We start from the raw sequence: 17,765 nt of genomic DNA on the forward strand, positions 1-17,765 counted from the left end.
GATACAAATGATCAAACTTTTCCACAAGAAGAAATAAGCCTGAAAAGCCCGGTTATATCCATTAAAGAAATGGCATCCATAATTAAGAACATTCCTACAAAGAAAATTAGAGCCCTGATACCTCACTGGTGAACTCTCAAACATTTCAAGAAAAGGGAATACCAACCTTACACGAGTTCTTTCAGGGCACAGGGGAGGAGGGGTGACTTCTCAGCTCTTCTTATTAGTCAGCATAGCTGAGATAGCAAAATGAGACAAGGACATTATAAGAAAAAATTATAAACCAATATTCCTCATTAACATTGATTCAAAAATCTGTGACAAAGTATTAGCAAATTGAATCAAGTAATGTATAAAAATGACAGTACATCATGACTAAGTAGGATTCATCCCAGCCTTGCAAAGTTGGTTTAACATTCAAAAATAAATCAGTGTAATTGATCACATTAACAGAATAAGGGAGAAAGCTGTATAATCATGTCAAAAGATGCAGAAAAAGCGTTTGACAAAATTCAACACCCACTCATGAAAAGAACTCTCAGTAAACTAGAAATAGAAGGAAGCTTCCTCAGTGATAAAGGGCATCTCTAAAATCCTACAGCTTACATCTTATTTAATGGTGAAGTTATCAAATGCTCCTAAGTTGAGAACAAAGCGAGCATATTTACTCTCACCACTTCTATTCAGTATCGTACTTGCAGGCCCAGCCAGGGCCATCAGGAATGAAAATGAAAATAAGACATACAGTGATTAGAAAGGAAAATGTTAAACTGTCCTGATCGATTGCAAATGTAGAAAATCCTAAAGAGCCTCCTCCCCTAAAAAAATAGAATAAAGATGCTGGATATAAGAATAATATGCAAAAATCAATTGTGTTTATATATATTAGCAGTGAGCAATTGGAAGAGGAAATTTAGAGGCTAATGCTGTTTATAATAACTTGCAATTCATAAAAATACTTAGGGATAAATTTAACTTAAAGATACTTAAAATTTTTACACTAAAAATTACAAAATATTGCTGAGAGAAATTGAAGAAATATATAGTGAGATATACCATGTTTATGAATTGAAAGACTTAATATTAAGATATTAATTCTCCCTAAGTTGATCTTTAGAATCAGTGTAATCCCAGTCAAATTCCTACCCAAAGGGCCGGCCCCGTGGCCGAGTGGTTAAGTTCGTGTGCTCCACTTTGGTGGCATGGGGTTTCTTCTCTTTGGATCCTGGGTGGGAACATGGCACCGCTCATCAAGCCATGCTGAGGCAGTGTCCCACATAGCACAACCAGAAGGACCTACAGCTAGAATATACAGCTATGGACTGGGGGGCTTTAGGGAGAAGAAAGAAGAGGAAGATTGGCAGCAGTCATTAGCTTACGTGCCAATCTTTAAAAAAAAAATTTCCTACCAAGGTTTTTTTTGTAGAAACTAACAAGTTTATTCTAAAATTTATATGGAAATGCAAAGGACCTGAGATAGAAAAATTTACAAAATTTTGTAAAAGAAGAAATAAGTTGGAGAACTTAACCTCTTGATTTCAAGACATACTATGAAGCTACCATAATCAAAACAGTGTGTCTTGGCATAGGGAGAGATAATAGAATATGGAGCCAAGTAGAGTCCAGAAGACTTGAGACCCACTGGGCGGAAATATTTATCATCCATAAATCTGACAAAGGATTCCTATCCAGCATATATAAAGACTGCTATAGCTCAATATTACAAAGACAAATAGCCCCAGTAAAAAATGGAGAAAAGCACAACCAGAAGGACCTAAAACTAGAATATACAACTGTGTACTGGGGGGCTTTGGGGAGAAGAAGAAGAAAAAGAAGATTGGCAACAGATGTTAGCTCAGGTACCAATCTTTAAAAAAATTGGATAAAAGACTAAGACATTTCACAACAGAAGAGAGATGAATGTCCAATAAACACTTGAGAAAGTACTCGACATCATTAGTCATCAAGGAAACTCGAATTAAACCACAGTGAGAGACCACTACACAACCACCAGCGTGGCTAAGATTAAAAGAATTGACAACACTAAACATTGGCAAAAATGTGGAGAAATGTTATACACGGCTGGTAGGAATGTTAACTGCTACCATCACTTTGGAAAACTGCCAATTTCTTATAAAACTGAACATGAAACATGCGCCTACTCACTGATCCAACATTTCCACTCCTAGGTACTTAGACGAGAGAAATGAACACCTCTGCTCACACACACAAACTTGTGCAAGAATGTGCATAGCAGCTTTGTTCATATTAGTTCAAAACTAGAAACAAATGCAATATCCATCAGCAGAGAATGGATAAACAAATTCATACCATGAAATGTTGTTCAGCAACCATAGTGGATGCATCTCAGAAACATTATGTTAACCGACAAAAGCAAAACACCGAAGAGTGCATACTGCATGGGTTCATTTATATGAAGTTCTAGAACTGACGGAATTAATCAGTAGTGATAGAAATCACCCAGCCCCCTCTTCTGGCAGTGCGGGAGTCCTGGGGGAAGGACGTGTTCTGTTAATGGGGATGTCCACTGGTGTATTCATTTGTCAAAACTCATCAAACAGTATGCTTAGACCTCTGTATTTCACCTTATGTGAATTATACATCAAAAAAAGTTAATAATTTTTTTTAATGCCAGCTAGAAATACTCAGAAGCCCAAACAAATAAAAACACAGTCAAAATATGAGCCTAGTGTAAGGGGAACACTGAAGCTGTATTTTTCAGATCTGTTGAACTGGAGCTCCAGTATTTGAGGCTTACCAGGTACTTGGGACAGAATAGGGTCCTCTCAGTGGAGAGGCTACAGGGAGAGCCCTCTGAATAATGCAGTCACCCCCAAAGGGCTCTTTCCTCAGGGTTGCGCTGGTAGGCAACACCCCTGCCCTGCCCAGGACTTTTGTGTTGAGGTGTGTGTGTGTGTGTGTGTGTGTGTGTGTGTGTTTACCAGGGAGGGCTTGGGGACCCTCTGCTTAAGTGTGAAAGATAAAACATCACATTTTAGGGCCAGCCCCACTGGCCTAGTGGTTAAGTTCAGTGCACTCTGCTTCAGTGGGCCAGCTTCAGTTCCCAGGCAGGGACCTACACCACTCTGTTAGTAGCCATGCTGTGCTGGTGGCCCACATACTAAAAAATGGAGGAACATTGAGGCATGGGTGTTAGCTCAGGGCGAATCTTCCTCAGCAAAACAACAAAAATATATTACGTTTTAGGGAGGAGGGAGCATGTAGAGCCATAGGAACCACTGGTGGGAGTGTGAACTAGTAAAAACTACTTCAAAAAATAGTTTAGCTTTTCCTGGAAAAGTTGAAGAGGTGCATTGTCTAAGACCCAGATATTCCATTCCTGTATTATGTATACTTAGAGCTGTACTGTCCACCAGCCACATGTGGCTATTTAAGTTAATATTAATTAGAATTAAATGAATTGAAGAATTTGGTTCCTCAGTCGCACCAGCCACATTTCAAGTACTCAAGACCCACCTGTGGCTAGTGGCCACCGATCGGACAATACAGACATAAACATTTCCATTATTGGCCAGTGCTGCTTTAGAACAGTGGTTCTCAAAGTGTGATTGTGGGCCAGCAGCATCAGCATCACTGGGGAACTCATTTGAGAGGCAGATTCTTGGGCCCCATTCCCAGTGACCTACTGAATCAGAGATGCTGGGGTGGGTCCTCCCGGTGATTCTGGAGCACACAACAGCTTGAGAACCACTGCTCTAGAGAGACTTTTAAAAATGTGCACAAGGATTACAGCAGGACTGATTTGTAATAGCAAAAAATGGGGAAGAACCTACGTATCCATTCACAGAAGTATGGATAAATAAATTGTGGTGTATTGATGAAGCAATGAAAATTGATAATGACCTGCAGCTACTTGAAGCAACATGAATGTATTTCAGGAACATAACGGTGAATTAAAAAGAAAGTCCTTGATTCATACATACTTTATGCTACATTTATCTAAAATTCAGATCCAGAAGGAAACAACCGTGGTGAAAAGACAAAGAAAATCCAAGAAATGATCAACACACAATTTGAGATAGCGTTTACCTTCAAAGGGTCAGAATCTCAAGGAAACAGCTGGCTTTGGGGAAAGTCGCCCAGCGAGAGGTTAGTTTTCTTCTCCTTAAACAATGGATGGTAAGCCTTAGAGTTCTTGTTCTGTTGGCATTCCTTTACTTTCATATATACATATGTTTTTTGAGGAAGATTAGCCCTGAGCTAACATCTGCCGCCAATCCTCCTCTTTTTGCTGAGGAAGATTGTACCTGAGCTAACATCTGTGCCCATCTTCCTCTATTTTATATGTGGGACGCCTACTCCAGCGTGGCATGATAAGCAGTGCTAGGTCTGCACCTGGGATCCGAACTGGCAAACCCCAGGCCGCTGAAGCGGAGCGTGAACTTAACCACTATGCCACCAGGCCGGCCCCATTTACTTTCATATATTTAAAAAATATTTTTGTATTAACTCAGCATTTAGTTAAACAATTAAAAAATACTAGAATATCCAAGTATGTGGTTGGTCATGAATTAAGTTTTTCCAAAAAGTAAAATAGAGCACCAAAATATATTATTTTAAATACCCACAGATTAGAGGAATATTTCATTCATGTAATCTTAAAGTACAGTGTCAAATTTTCTTGGAGTTTCCATTTTATCATTTATTCCTCCTTTTTGGGACATGGAAAGATTATCAATGAGATGCTGGGCAAAGCTCTCCCAGTCAAACTTCAGCAGAAGCAAAATAGGGTTGCTAATGTGAAGATTAAAAAGACCACAGGAAATTGTATTAAGTTAATTAAAAACAACCATTTTATTGTAGCAAAACGTTTTTAACCATATATGTCCTCAGTCGTGGAGATAAGAAAACATAAAGCCAAAATCTGATAGAAAGAGTATAGTTGTAATGGAGAGCTTTAATCCTTTCTTGTCAGTGTATGAGTTAAAAAAAATAATGGCCAGAGATCTGAACGAGTTGATTTTCATTGTTGAATTAATATTTATTCTCCAGGAATCTAGAGATGGGAGAACAGTTAGATTTCGTTTAGAAGAAGTCACACCGACATCCACACCGACATCCGACATGTACACAGAAACACGTGCATTCCACATCCACACGCATGTGTGCTGATAAATGTGAATGCAAGCCAAATGAAATGTTTATTTAAACAGCAACGTTAAATCACATGCCCACATTAAAACTTGTAAGCACACAGGTGCCCATGAGGATAGACATGTCTTGTCTTAGTAGCCTGTGTAAATGTCCACCTGACTGTGATGTGTCAGTGAGCAGTTAGCCAAATGCTCTTCGGTGAGTCACGTGAGGAGCACAGGGCCCAGGCTGAGGAGCCAATCGTTATTCCTTTTCCTGTGAATTAGAAGTGTAGCTCTTACCTGGGTAAAGGGCACGTGGGGTCTCTTTGTATTATTTCTTACAACTGACTGTGAATCTACAATGATCTCAAAATAAAAACTTTAATTAGAAAAAACACAAGACAGTGCCTTGTTTATATATACTGGTAGTATATATGCAGCAATGTTAGTACATGGGGTACTGTTATCCGTTGCCCACCAAAGCCAGCCATCAGGCTGTAGTGACTGTCTTGTCGGCTGATAGGAAAGGTGGGCAGACAGCAGTGAGGTCAGCATAGTGCTTCAGCAGCTCAAGAGCAGAGACCAGTCAGAGTGAACACAGGGGGGTATCTGCTTATACCTCTTGGCCCAGGAACCATCCAGAAGGTGAGTTGGAGGAAATACAAAATGTTGTATCCACAGGCCTATTCGTTGTAGCACTATTTGTAACTGCAAACGATGGGAAGTACCACAGATGTCCATCCACGTGGGACAGGTTGGCACACTGTGCAGCGGTGAGGAGGATGTGGATGCGCTCTGCATCTTGCTGGCAGGCTCTTGGTTGTATTGTTTACTAGGAGAAGCAAAGTGCAGACGGCATGCATAGCGTTCCATCACTTACCTTGTGGCAGAGTATGAGGGCGTACGTACACGTGCATGCGCGTGCACACACACAGCTTTCAGCGAACACACGTATTTGCTCATGTTACAAACTAAACAGGAAAGTCAATGAAAGGATAAACCCGAATCCAGTGAAAAAGGTTTGCGGGGAGGATGGGAGAGAGTGGAAGGGTAGGGATGCAGCCTGGCTTCTCTGAATGCACCTTGTTTTAGTTTTTTACTTTGGGATCCTGTGTTGCTTTGCATAATTATAAAACCAAACTAAGCCTAAATAAGAAAGCTGTCCTTAAAAAGCAAGAAGAGGGGCCGGGCCGGTGGCGTGGTGATTAAGTTTGCGTGCTCTGCTTTGGCGGCCCGGGGTTCACAGGTTTGGATCCCAGGCGTGGACCTAGCACCACTTGCCAAGCCCTGCTGTGGTGGTGTCCCACTTAAAGCAGAGGAAGATGGACACAGATGTTATCTCAGGGCTAACGTCTGTGCCAATCTTCCTCACACACACATACACAAAAGCAAGAACAAAATTAAAATTTAAAAAATGAACCTAACTATGTATCAAGTTGGTGGCTTAACTACACAGAGAAAAATTACTTCATATAAACTTACAAGCGCTTTGAATGTACGTCCCTGGTAGGATATATCTCAAGCACAGAAAGAATGGCAAATAAATTTTGAAACGCTATTCAGTAATCAGATTGTTAGTAATAATATTAGTGCTATCTTGAAACTGTTGTTATATACACACATACTGAAATACATATATTACATATAAATATATATATTAGGATAAAGCAAATAAGTATGATAATGTAATAGGAACTAAGATTTTTAACATAAGGGAAAAGAATCAGGCATAAAATCAAAGAAGTAAAAACCCTATAATCTTAAATATGAATTAGAACTCAATAGGAATCTAGCATGTAGTCTTCTCTTTAAAAGAAATAAAATCATATCTTCTAGTTCTCTCCACTGAAAATTATTGGGCCAAACAATCTACCTAGTGGAAGCGACACCCCCTCACGGTCTCCATACCATTTCTCATTAAAAAGAATCAGGGCTCCTTAGAAAAACGTCTAATTCCAGGACTGGAGCAGGAAATGTTCAAGATGAGTCTGGAACATTTAGTCATAAAGAAAGCAAGGGGCCTCTCAGAGACCACTGGGGTCATGTCAGAGCCCAATTTAAAAGGGGCTCGCACTGGCCAGAAATGGGAAAATTGAGCCTCAGAAAGAATTATGATGTCAGTGGATTGAAACATATCAAATATGTTAAAGTCTCTGAATTCATAATGGTTTCTAAATAAAACCCTCGCTGGCTCACTTTGAAGGTTGCTATGGCATCAACTGGTAAATGACAGGAAAGATTCAAACAAGTTGTATTTTTCTGGTAATCAGATAGTTTTTGAGGGACAGTTTTTCCTTACAGAGGAAATGTGGCTACAGGTGCAGAGGGGATGAAAGAATTGCATTGTCACCCTAATGAAGTGATGGGTTAAGGCAGCGCTCACCAATGGCTTCAAAAGCCATTAGAGGCAGCTCGCAGGGAACTGTATAATGGATGGATCCGTCTGGCAACACCTGGACCCGCTAATCAATCATAGCATCACAAAGGCAGAGACCACAGACATGGCGTGCCTCCTGATGTGGTGAAATATGAAGGGCACACTTCTCCATTAATTCTTGCAAAAAAAGTGTCACATCTGACTCTCATTGAGCCTCTAGATCTAAGTGCAGGCTTACAACTCGCCATGGGAATGGAAGCAGCCGAAGCCAGGGTGCGGAACACGCTTTCCTCACCAGGAACAGAAGAGGAGATGAGGACCTTTAGAAGACTGGACAGACTGACCTTGAAAGGCCGTATGCGCACTTCTTTTGGAGCCTGATTAGAACAAAGCAGCATGGAAAGACAGGATTTGGAGATGTAGGGAGGAAAGTCTTTCCTCTACCCGTCCTAGGTTCTCTTCTGGGGCTCCCTTACAGAAGAGTGATTAACAAGAGAAAGGCGTACAAATTTATTTAATGAAAGTTTTACACAGGAGCCTTCATAGGGAAATGAAGACCTAAATGTGAGCATTTTTATCCTGGGCTTGATGAAGAGGGCAAGTCGTGGAGGGAGTGACAGGACAGGAGGGTGGGAGGTGCTTGTCGTGAGTGGGGAGTCTTAGCAGGGCCTGGTCGCCCTCCTCTCCATGCTGCTCGTCTTTGGAGAGAATGACGCTCCTTTCCTCCAGGTAGAGGGAGGGCACCTCTCACAGGAGGGCCTTATGACCTGCTTCGGGGGAAGGTCAGACAGTCCTTCCAGCACCTGACATTTCTGAATTCCTTCAGCTTCAAATACTCACTATGCCAAGGTGCCGTGTCTTGGGGAAGCACGTTCTCAAGAGACAACCTTGTCGGAGACGTGTTTCGTCACCATGAGGAATTCCTGTTAACGTTTTCAGATACGATCATGGTCTCCTGATGAGGTTTCTAGAAATAGACCTTAGCTCTAAAAGAAATGATTTATGGATGAAATGTCATGTCTGTGATTTGCTGTAGAATATTCCAGCAGCATGTGGGTGGGGTAGGGGTCAGTTATGGATGGAACAGGATTGGCCACGTGATCGTTGTGGACCCTGAGGAATGGGTACGTGGGGTTTTTATCCTGTGCTTTCTGCTTTGGGGAAGTTTTGAGAAGTCTTGTTTGAAAATGTTTTTAAAAACCACACCCCATGCACACACACTCTCTGGAGCCCTGGCCTGGGTGAGGGTGTTTGGAAGGAGCAAGGCCTGAAGGCTGTGGATGGTCAGAGGGGTCACGGGCCTGAACAGCTGGCTCTTTCAAGCCCCTTGCTGGTTTCTTGGTGTGCTTCTGTGCCTGTGTAATCTTCCTTCTTTTAGCTGATTAGAAATTCTTTTCACTATTCCATTTTCTGCTAAATCTGGGGATTCCCCATAGAATGGCTATTAGGTGAATGTGGATTCTTTTTGTTCAAATTAGGTTCAAAGGGAATAAAAGTCTTATCACAGCCTAGTTTATAAGGGGCCAGGTTAAAGTATTCGCTCAAGGTTGGTGGTCTGAGACCCTTTGAACTGTTCAATTGTCCATCGTAATCAGGCGAAGCTATTAGTTAAGTTGACAGCTTGGAACTGGAGCAGAACCTTCACTAACGCACTCAGTGTCGTCATCTTCTGAATACACTGTGTGCAGAAACACTGTGCCAGGTGCTGGGGGAGACCCAGCGGAGGGAAGGCGGGACCTCGTCTCTCCAATTCTCAGGCTTTAGTTTGTGTGGCAGTCATCTCGGGAGCTTGTCAAGAATGAAGAGTCCCAGGCTTGCCACCAGGAGATTCTGCTTCTGCTTTGTGCTGAGAAGGGACATCTGTGGGTCTGTCTGAGCCTCATGTGCCCGACAGGCACTGAGCTGAGCTGAGGCCCAGCCCCTGCCCGCAAGGAGCTCTGCATCAGCCAAGCACGCTCCCTCCTTCCCATCTCAGACCTCATCCCAGCAGTGCATGTGCACAGTTTATCTCCTCCGCTGCCATCTCCACCCGTGTATTCTCATAGCTGAGTAACTGGGCAATCCCAGTCAAGGATGTTGCAAACCTCACATCTTGGACCAAGTAAATGCCCTTTATTGCTTTATCGTAGGAAAGGAGGACTCCGTTCTCTCCAGGTGGACGCTGGTCCTGCAGGAGCTCACCTGGTCTTCTCAGGTGTTCAGCCCAGGCAGCAACAGCCATCTCAGGCCACGATTTCTTTTGCTCTCTCAGAATCCTCGGGTTCATTTCTATAAGAATGATGGTTTACAGTGAACCTGCTAGTGAGGGAGATGCTGTGTAGGTGAGTTGATAGAGGCAGGTATCCAGAAACGACCTTTTTGCATGTGGACTCCTGTCTCTTTCCCTCATGGCACACGCACCCAGCAGGCCGCTCCCAGCTCCTCAAAGCGCTGCCCTTGAAATGCAGACCCCGGAGCCCTGGGCTCTGAGTCCCAAGGCCTTGAGAGCTTGTCCAGCTGAACGCTCCCTCTCCACTGGAGGACATTGAGATGCACATGGAGGTCAGCTGTCTGTCTCTTTTCAAGAGTTTTCCGATTGGTGCTGACGGTGAAAAACGTACTAGGGTGTCGTTGGCTTCATCATTCTCTTAACCACCTGTGGGGAGTCCAGGGCTCCATGCTGTGCCCTTAGGCTCATCTCTCACTCGTACTGTCATGCACACTGGAGAGCCAGTACTGCCATTGCTGGCTTCTAGCTGAGCGCTCGGGAGCTCGCCCAGTGTCACACACAAGGGAGTTGGAACCAGGCCCAGTCTGGCCTCAGTGCCCTGCCCTCTCAGGGTGGCAGTGGGCGTCAGTGGGGGCCTGTGTCTGTGCTAAACATGGGAGGGTGCAGGAGCATGAGGCATTCTCCTTGTGGGGAAGGGAGCTCATGGGGGACAACAAGTGAACTAAGGAGTGTGGTATACACACGTGTCCGGGTATGTCGTGGGGGATACAGCACAGAGCACAGCGAGGGAGCGGTTTGGGGAGACGCTGCAGCAGCCCCGAGCCTGAGCAAAGAGAGGCCTCAGAGGAGGGAGTGCCTGGGGAGATGGAGGCAGAAGCAAGGGGCTCCAAGGCCTTGAGAGCAGGAAGGAGCCTCAGGAGAGTCGCTTACGAGGCCGGATTGGGACCTGGAGTGGAGGAGGGGAACAGCTCCCCATCACCTGTCACCAGACAGGCGGGAAGTGAGGCCACATCCGAGCCGCATGTGCCTCCCTAGTGCTCCATGGTCTCAGCCTGTGGACAGGCACACATGCGGCCCACCAACTTACACGGGTGCCACCGAGTCACCACGGGGCTGGGGGTGGAAAATTGGTTTGTTCCCCGAGAGCTGCACTCACTCGCTCCTTCTCTGACCTTGATGCTCTTTTGGCTAAATTCAGTCTACAGAGAGAACCGGGGCTTTGAGCTGTTCACTGGTGTGATGTCATTTCTTGCTTCAAAGAAAAATAATCAGGACCCGCAGCAAGATCTCTTTCCTTTTAATTTGCCAGGAACGTCCTTGACAAAATTTAAAGAACAGTAGAGTTTATCAGTTTGGACAGGGGAGCAAAAATACCCCTAGAGTGGTACTCGTAGACCAGACAGTGATGCATGGTCTTAGGCAAACGCCGGGTCATCAGGTGTGCAGGGTTTAAATTCGGGAAATGGGAGGGGCCCCACAAGGGCAGCTGAGCGTGGTGGCACAGTTAATCCCTCTTGCAGTTTAACGGCTGCTCTGGCCCCCACAGTCCTTCAGAGCTTGTATAATTCATGAAGTTTTCACAGAGCAGCATTAAAGGATGTCTTTGATTTCATCCATAAAGGAGACAGGCATTTGTGGGCAGTGTGATACCTGTGATGTGAACTGGTGTTGCAAACATCCCCCCGTCTCTTGGTGGTGGCAGGAGGCCTGTGCTCCAGTGGACTCAGTCACACACAGTCGGCTCCGAGTGCCTGTGAGGGGGACCAGTCTGCCCTGAGACTCATGCCAAAATATGTAAATCAAGGTTATTGTTGTTTGACTCTTAACTGGTTTTGCTGGTGTGCCTTTTTTGCATTTAAGGATCAACTCCTCCCTTAAGGACCAGTAGCAGAAGTGTATTATAGGGAGCAGGTGCTAACTAGGGGGAAGATGATGCCCCTGCTTTATTCCATTTCCAGAACTCCTTCTGACTATCCATCCTCGGGGGAAAACTCCTCTGTGAGTCACAGGAGTTTGTAACTCCTAGGGGAGTGTTGATTTTTTTGTTAATTAATTGAGTATTTAAACCAGTTGTTCAGCATGTAAAAGGACCTAGGAATACAGCACTGGAGATCACCTTTCCTCGTCGAAGGTGGATCATGATCTGAGCGGCCATCCACTGTGACGGTTGGTTTTATGTGTCAGGCTGGCTGGGCCCCATACCCAGCTATTTGGTCAGCGTTACTCTGGATGTTTCCGTGAGGGTGTTCTTGGATGAGATTAACATTTAAATCGATGGACTTTGAATAAAGCAGATTGCTGTCCATGATGCGGTGGTCCCCATCTGGTCAGGGTCAGTTGATGGGCTGGATAGAACAAAAGCTGACCGCACCCTGAGCAAGAAGGAATTCTGCCTCCAGACGGCCTTCAGCCTCCACCTGCGACATCAGCTCTTCCTGGGTCCCACTGCTGGCCTTCCTCATCAGACCTTAGACTCTCTAAGTCTCCACCGTTGTGTGAGCCACTTCCTTAAAATCAATCAATCAATCTCTCTCTCTGTCTCTGTGTGTGAACTGAATGTCCTGTTGGCTCTGTTTCTCCAGAGAACCCTGACTAGTATGTCAAATGAACAGTCACTAGCAATTTTAAAAACATTTCAGTATTTATTATTATTTTATGTTTTTCTCTTATACTACTTAGCTTTAAAATGTTCATTTCGGTTCAGAATTACTGATACATTAGAGCAACAGCCAAAATTCCAGAACCAGGAGCAGCCTGTGGGTCACCTCCCTTTCCCAGATTGGCCCTCCCAAGGCTGTGGAGATAAGCTTCCACCTAGTGACTCACAGACTGGATTGGATTGGCTGTGACCTTTGTCATTTAACCATTTGGAATGTTCTCAGACGTGGACAGACACATGCCAATAAGTATCTGGCAAAAGATAATAGAGGTTGGCGTAGAGATAATCGATCAGTCCCTTTGCGGCCAGCTGGATGAGCACCAGGCTCGTTTATGCTTCAGGATCTGGCTGCATAATGAAACGTGATTTACAGTTCCATTACTAGCCCATGCCCCAAACATGGGGATGTCGGTGTGAATTTTAAAATGGCTGTGCTCTGCATTCCTGGTAGGTAATTGTGTAATGCAATGGCCTGGTGATGAATATTTCAAAGGAAATCATAGCAAAGATTTTGCTTGCACAGCTGAAGTTGGTGCACTTGAATCTGCACAAAGAATGGGAAACAATTCTTGTCATTTGAATGGCCTCAAAAATTCATCTACATAAATACATACACACAGGAAAATCTCCTGACGCCAGAAGGCCATTCATTTTTATTTCAGTGCCAAAAATTATAAGGAAAGCTTAATGATACAATTAAAGGTGAAAAATTGTTCCTTTTATCACAATTTCTCTCTTATAAAAAATAGAAGGAAAACTGTTTCTTTGCCTTATTTCCTACATTTTAAAAAGTGTATGTCATATGTAATTTGCATTGAGTTAATCTGTAGTCATTTTGAACTTTGATTTTGTCATTTTATTAGCGAAACTAGATTCACTGCAGAACCTGAAATGTAGTTTTAAGAAAACTCAGAATGTTAGGAGGCATCTGGATTTATCTTCTGCTTCCAAACTGTGAGTGAAGGAGAGGCAGAGGTGGCCCCAGGATAACTCGGGTCATGTTGCTCATCCTTTGAGCTTCTCTTGACAATCAGGGCCGCTTTGTAAGAGAGCAAACATGGGAACAACCTTGCTCGGTGAAGGACTGGGGCAAGAGCCTTGAAGGAAGGTCAAGGGAGGGACAGAAGCAGTTAGGGCCTGCCTCACGCCTGCTGTGCCTGTGGACTCCTAGGTCGGAGAAGATGCTGAGCGGGGGTCACCCAAGGTCATGGAAGTCAGAATCCAAGGACGGGGAGTACCTGCTGCCACATAGTCTGAAGGACAAGGAGGGGCTGAGGCTGGATGGATTCGCTGGCTGGGCTGGAGCCACGTGGATCTGTGGTCCTCCCAACAGACAGCTCTCTTGGTGACTCTGAGAAAGACCATTTCAAATTAGTCCCCGGTCTTTTTCATTTTTTTTAGTTATGAAAAATCTTAAATATACAGAATAGTGGAGATGATAATCTAATGAATGCCTGGGTACTTAGTACCCAGCTTTGTCAAGTCTAAAAGTTTTTTCATTTTTGCTTCAGATCTTTTATTTCTTACTCAGAAATCAAATTTTCCATATACCGTTGAAGCTTCCTTCCTTCCTCTCCAGAGGTTGGCCCTACCTTGAATTTGGTTTTTATCATTTCTAAACACGCTTTAGTGTTTTCCACACATACATGTATCCACAATGTGTAGTCTCATAGTAAATATTCGGAAACATTTTATAAATGGCATCACGCTTAAGTATTCTTTTACAACATGCTTTTTTATTCAACTTTATATTTTAATATTTATTCATTTTGATGGATATAGCTGTATTCATTTGTTCTCATACTTTGTAGTTTTACATTGTATGAATATTCTGTAATTCATCCATTCTTCTGTTGAAAGACATTGGTTTCTAAGTTTTTTGAAATTACAAATAATGCTCAATCTAGCGTTCTTTGTACACATCTCCGTATACCTGCATGTAGGACTTGCTCCTTAAGCTTAAGAAAGAAATTTCTGGGCTATAGGATGCAAACATCTAGATATTACCAAGGTGCTCTCCAAAGTGGCTGCATCCCCTCCCCCACCAGCACATGCAGAATTTCTTTCAGCTCATATCCTGTCCTGTAGTCTGCATTCCTCGTAATTTCTAGTGTTTGCCCATCTGAAAACTGAGAACTGACATCCCACTTTCACTCATTTTGCACTGCCCATCCCTGGTTACCAGTGAGTGTGAGTAGCCTTTCCTAGTTTTACTGACCACTTAAGGTCCATTCACATCCTTTGCCCATGTTTTTACTAGATAGTCTGTCTTTTTCTTATTGGTTATCAGCGGGATTTTAAAATCTGTGTATTCTGGATACTAATCCTTTATCAGTCATATATGCACTGCAAACGTCCTTTACTAGTCTATGACTTGTATATTCATCTTAATTATAGTGTCTTGTCACATGTAAGTTTTAAGTTTTTATGTAGTCAAGTTTATTGATTTTTAAAATTTATGCTTTAGGGTTTTGTGTTTGTATGTTACTTTCTAATCCACCTTGAATTTGGCTTTGTGTAGGGCGTGAGGCAGGGATCTAATTTTGATTTTTCCATATGGATAGCCAGTTGTCTCAGTTACCATTTATTGAATAATCCATCCTTCCCCCACTCTCTGTACTCCCCCATCTGCTATGGATAAACACCCGTGGCAGTACAGGCTTGTGTCTGATCTCTCTGTTCCACGCGCCTCTCTGTCCTGGACCTGGGTCACATGATCTTTATTAGTTTCACAAGATATCTTGACGTCTGATGTAAGTCTTCACCTTATTTTTTAATCTTTGGGTCTGTCTTGCTATTCTTGGCCCTTTGTTCTTCAATATAAACTTTAGAATAAGCTTCCTGGTCACAAAAAAACATGGTTGTAGTTTTGATTAGAAAGACATTAAATTTGTAAATTAAAATGTAAAGCAATTGACATCTTTTCAATGTTGAATCTGTTAGTCCTTTAACCTAGTGTATCTTTAATTAGGGTGTTTTTTATGTCTTTCAGAGAACTTTTATATCTTTTCCATATTTGGTTTGATGCATTCTTGGGTGCCTCCATCTTTCTCCCCCAGTGAAAGTTCTGCAGGGATGGGCTCCACACACCCACAGGCTGCCTGCCTGCCTTGGGTTTTGGCCTGTCAGAATGTCCTTTCATCTCTGCTGGGGAGGGGGCGGGCCACTGAAGTCAGGGGTCTCCCAGGAGCCACGTGGGCTCCATCATGGTGCAGCTCTCTTTTGGAGCAGGTTTTATGGTATGCTGCCTGGTTATTAGACACAGTTTACTGGAGGTAGTAAAAACCAGGATCTGGAGATTTCAACTGTCCGATCCAATTGGAATGGGATTAGGGCTTTTAAATGGTCATTTCCAAGTGCATCTGGGCTCTTACATGAACTGTCTTTCCCTCAGCTAGAGGGCCTTATGATTTTTAAAATTGGTATGAGTTACAGGAACGGTGTTTCTCCCTGACCCCTAGAATTCCCTGTCCTCAGAATCCTGACCCTTTTCTGGGGTGAGCATGTTGGGAGACTTGGCTAACAGACTTGCCTTGCAAAGAGGTAATATTAGGGCCAGTGTGCAGCCTGTCCAGATGCAGCCCTGACCTCACTTTGGCTGTCCGTTGGCCTGATGTCACCAGCTGGCGTGTGCGCTCTGGGGTCACAGTACGGGCACTGGATGTGCTTCACCAGGCCTTGTGCAGCAGGAGCTGACCTGCTTCGCCTCACAGGTGTGTCGTGCTCCTCGGGAGGCATCAGGTGCCGCTCGGAGGAGGTGGCCTGGAGGTCCTGGGGGTTCCCTCCTGTTGCTCATCACCTTTACTGACAGTCCTGCCCTTGTTGGGGTGAGAATGGACCCAGGGAGTTATGAGCGTTGGTGACATGCTGTCCGTGCAGACAGCTGTGCCCTGAGGACAGGTGCAGAAGGTTCTGGAAGGAGAATACTGGGGTGAGCTCTCCTCTGATCATGGTGGGGAGAAGCCTGCAGGCATGAGGAGCGGTCAGGTGCTGCCCCTGGACTTGTCAAGGCTGCACCCAGGGACCAGAACCTTCCGTGTGCAGTGCCCAGCTGCTGCTGCCCTGCCCCTGCCTGTGGGATGAGGGAGCCAAGCCCGGGAGGACAGGAGGGGCATAGCCAGGGTCGTCCAGGCCAGACTCTTGTGGTTTCTGGAGCCATCAGGGTCCGAGCCATCAGGGTTTCTAGTGCTGTTTCTGGCCCCAGGGCTGTGGGTCCAAATGGTGAGAGCAGGAACAGGCCCAGTGTGGAGGGTCACGTGCGGCAGAGTCATTGGGGAGGAGGCTGGCTAGGTGGGGTGGGCCTTGAATGCCTGGAGGGAAAATTTGAGCTGAATCTCTCAGTCTGGGGGTTTTCAGTTGAGTGGTGGCAGGATCACAGGGGAAGGGGTGCTGTGATTGTTGCAGACTCTGTCGCTTTTTCTGCGGCACTGTGACTCTCCAGGTGGAGGAGAGTTGTCCTCGTGTAGCAATATCCAGAGACTACATGGTGATCCTCAGTAGGCAGGGCAACTGAGCCCCCCACTCCCTGAGTCTGGAGAATCTACACATGCGATGGTGCTTTCCTGGTCTGGGCTCTTTGGATTTCTGCTGCAAAAGGAAGGAACAGCTTATGGTTTTGCAGTTGACCAGCTCAAGAGCCCTGTCCCTGGGGCTGAGCGGGGAGATCAGCTTCTGTGCCCCCAACCACCCCATCCACTGCATCTGCCATGGAACCCCAAGGGCAATCACTCAGTGGCCTTTCCAGCTCTCTGGCTCTCTTTTCCCTCCCCAAACTAGTCTGGAGCCCGGGAAAATTGGGAGGTCAGGATTTACAGGTCAAGCCTGGTGCAATGGCGGCTGGAAGGCCTGGACTGGGGTTCAGGACCCTCCCCAGAGCCTGCCTTGTAGTGGGGCCCCGCACACCGCTCTGAAATGGCCCCCAGCGCTGTGCTTCCCAGTTGGTTGGCACCATGGTCATCCAGCAGCCTCCCCCCAGGGGGGCTTCAGGAAGTCACATCTCTTCCCTTGGAGAGTTCTCCTTGCTCAGGGGCACCACCCCGGGATGGTTTGGAAATGGCTGGTCAGCTTGGCTGACTTGGTCCTAATTGGGAAGACCCCGATTGAATGTGCCAGATCCCAAAGATGAGGGAAACCCCTCTGTCCTGAGTGGGCCGGGCTGTGAGCTGCCTGTGGTGTGTGGGCAGCCCCTGCTGAGACTCGGCCTCCTGGTCTGCCCTGTACTGCGATGACGGTATTTATTGTTCAGGTTAAGCTTCATTAAAGCAGAAGCCCATTTTCCATTATGATATGAATTTTTTATTTATTAAATTGCTATTTTAATATGATTTACCAAGTCACCGAAGACAAATAATCCACTTAAGAACGAAGCTGTAAAACTCCATTTTTTCCTCATGTGGTGTTCCT

At 44.8% G+C, this 17,765-nt stretch overlaps 1 protein-coding gene across 16 annotated transcripts in view; it reads left to right on the top strand.

Annotated features, from left to right (window-relative positions):
• TBC1D22A (TBC1 domain family member 22A) overlaps positions 1 to 17,765 on the top strand; it is a 342,988-nt gene that overhangs the window by 265,895 nt on the left and 59,328 nt on the right. For 3 of the 16 annotated variants that reach the window (XR_011534636.1, XR_011534634.1, XR_011534635.1), the window contains one exon: positions 3,993 to 4,131. The exons of 12 other annotated variants lie outside the window; for them this stretch is intronic. The gene's annotated coding sequence lies outside the window, so the exon portion shown is untranslated. Of the gene's footprint in view, positions 1 to 3,992; positions 4,132 to 17,765 lie in introns of those variants that run through there. One more of the 16 variants, XR_011534638.1, reaches the window with a different exon arrangement.

The sequence above is a fragment of the Equus przewalskii genome, chromosome 29 (assembly GCF_037783145.1).
Source record: "Equus przewalskii isolate Varuska chromosome 29, EquPr2, whole genome shotgun sequence".
Classification (NCBI taxonomy): Eukaryota; Metazoa; Chordata; class Mammalia; order Perissodactyla; family Equidae; genus Equus; species Equus przewalskii.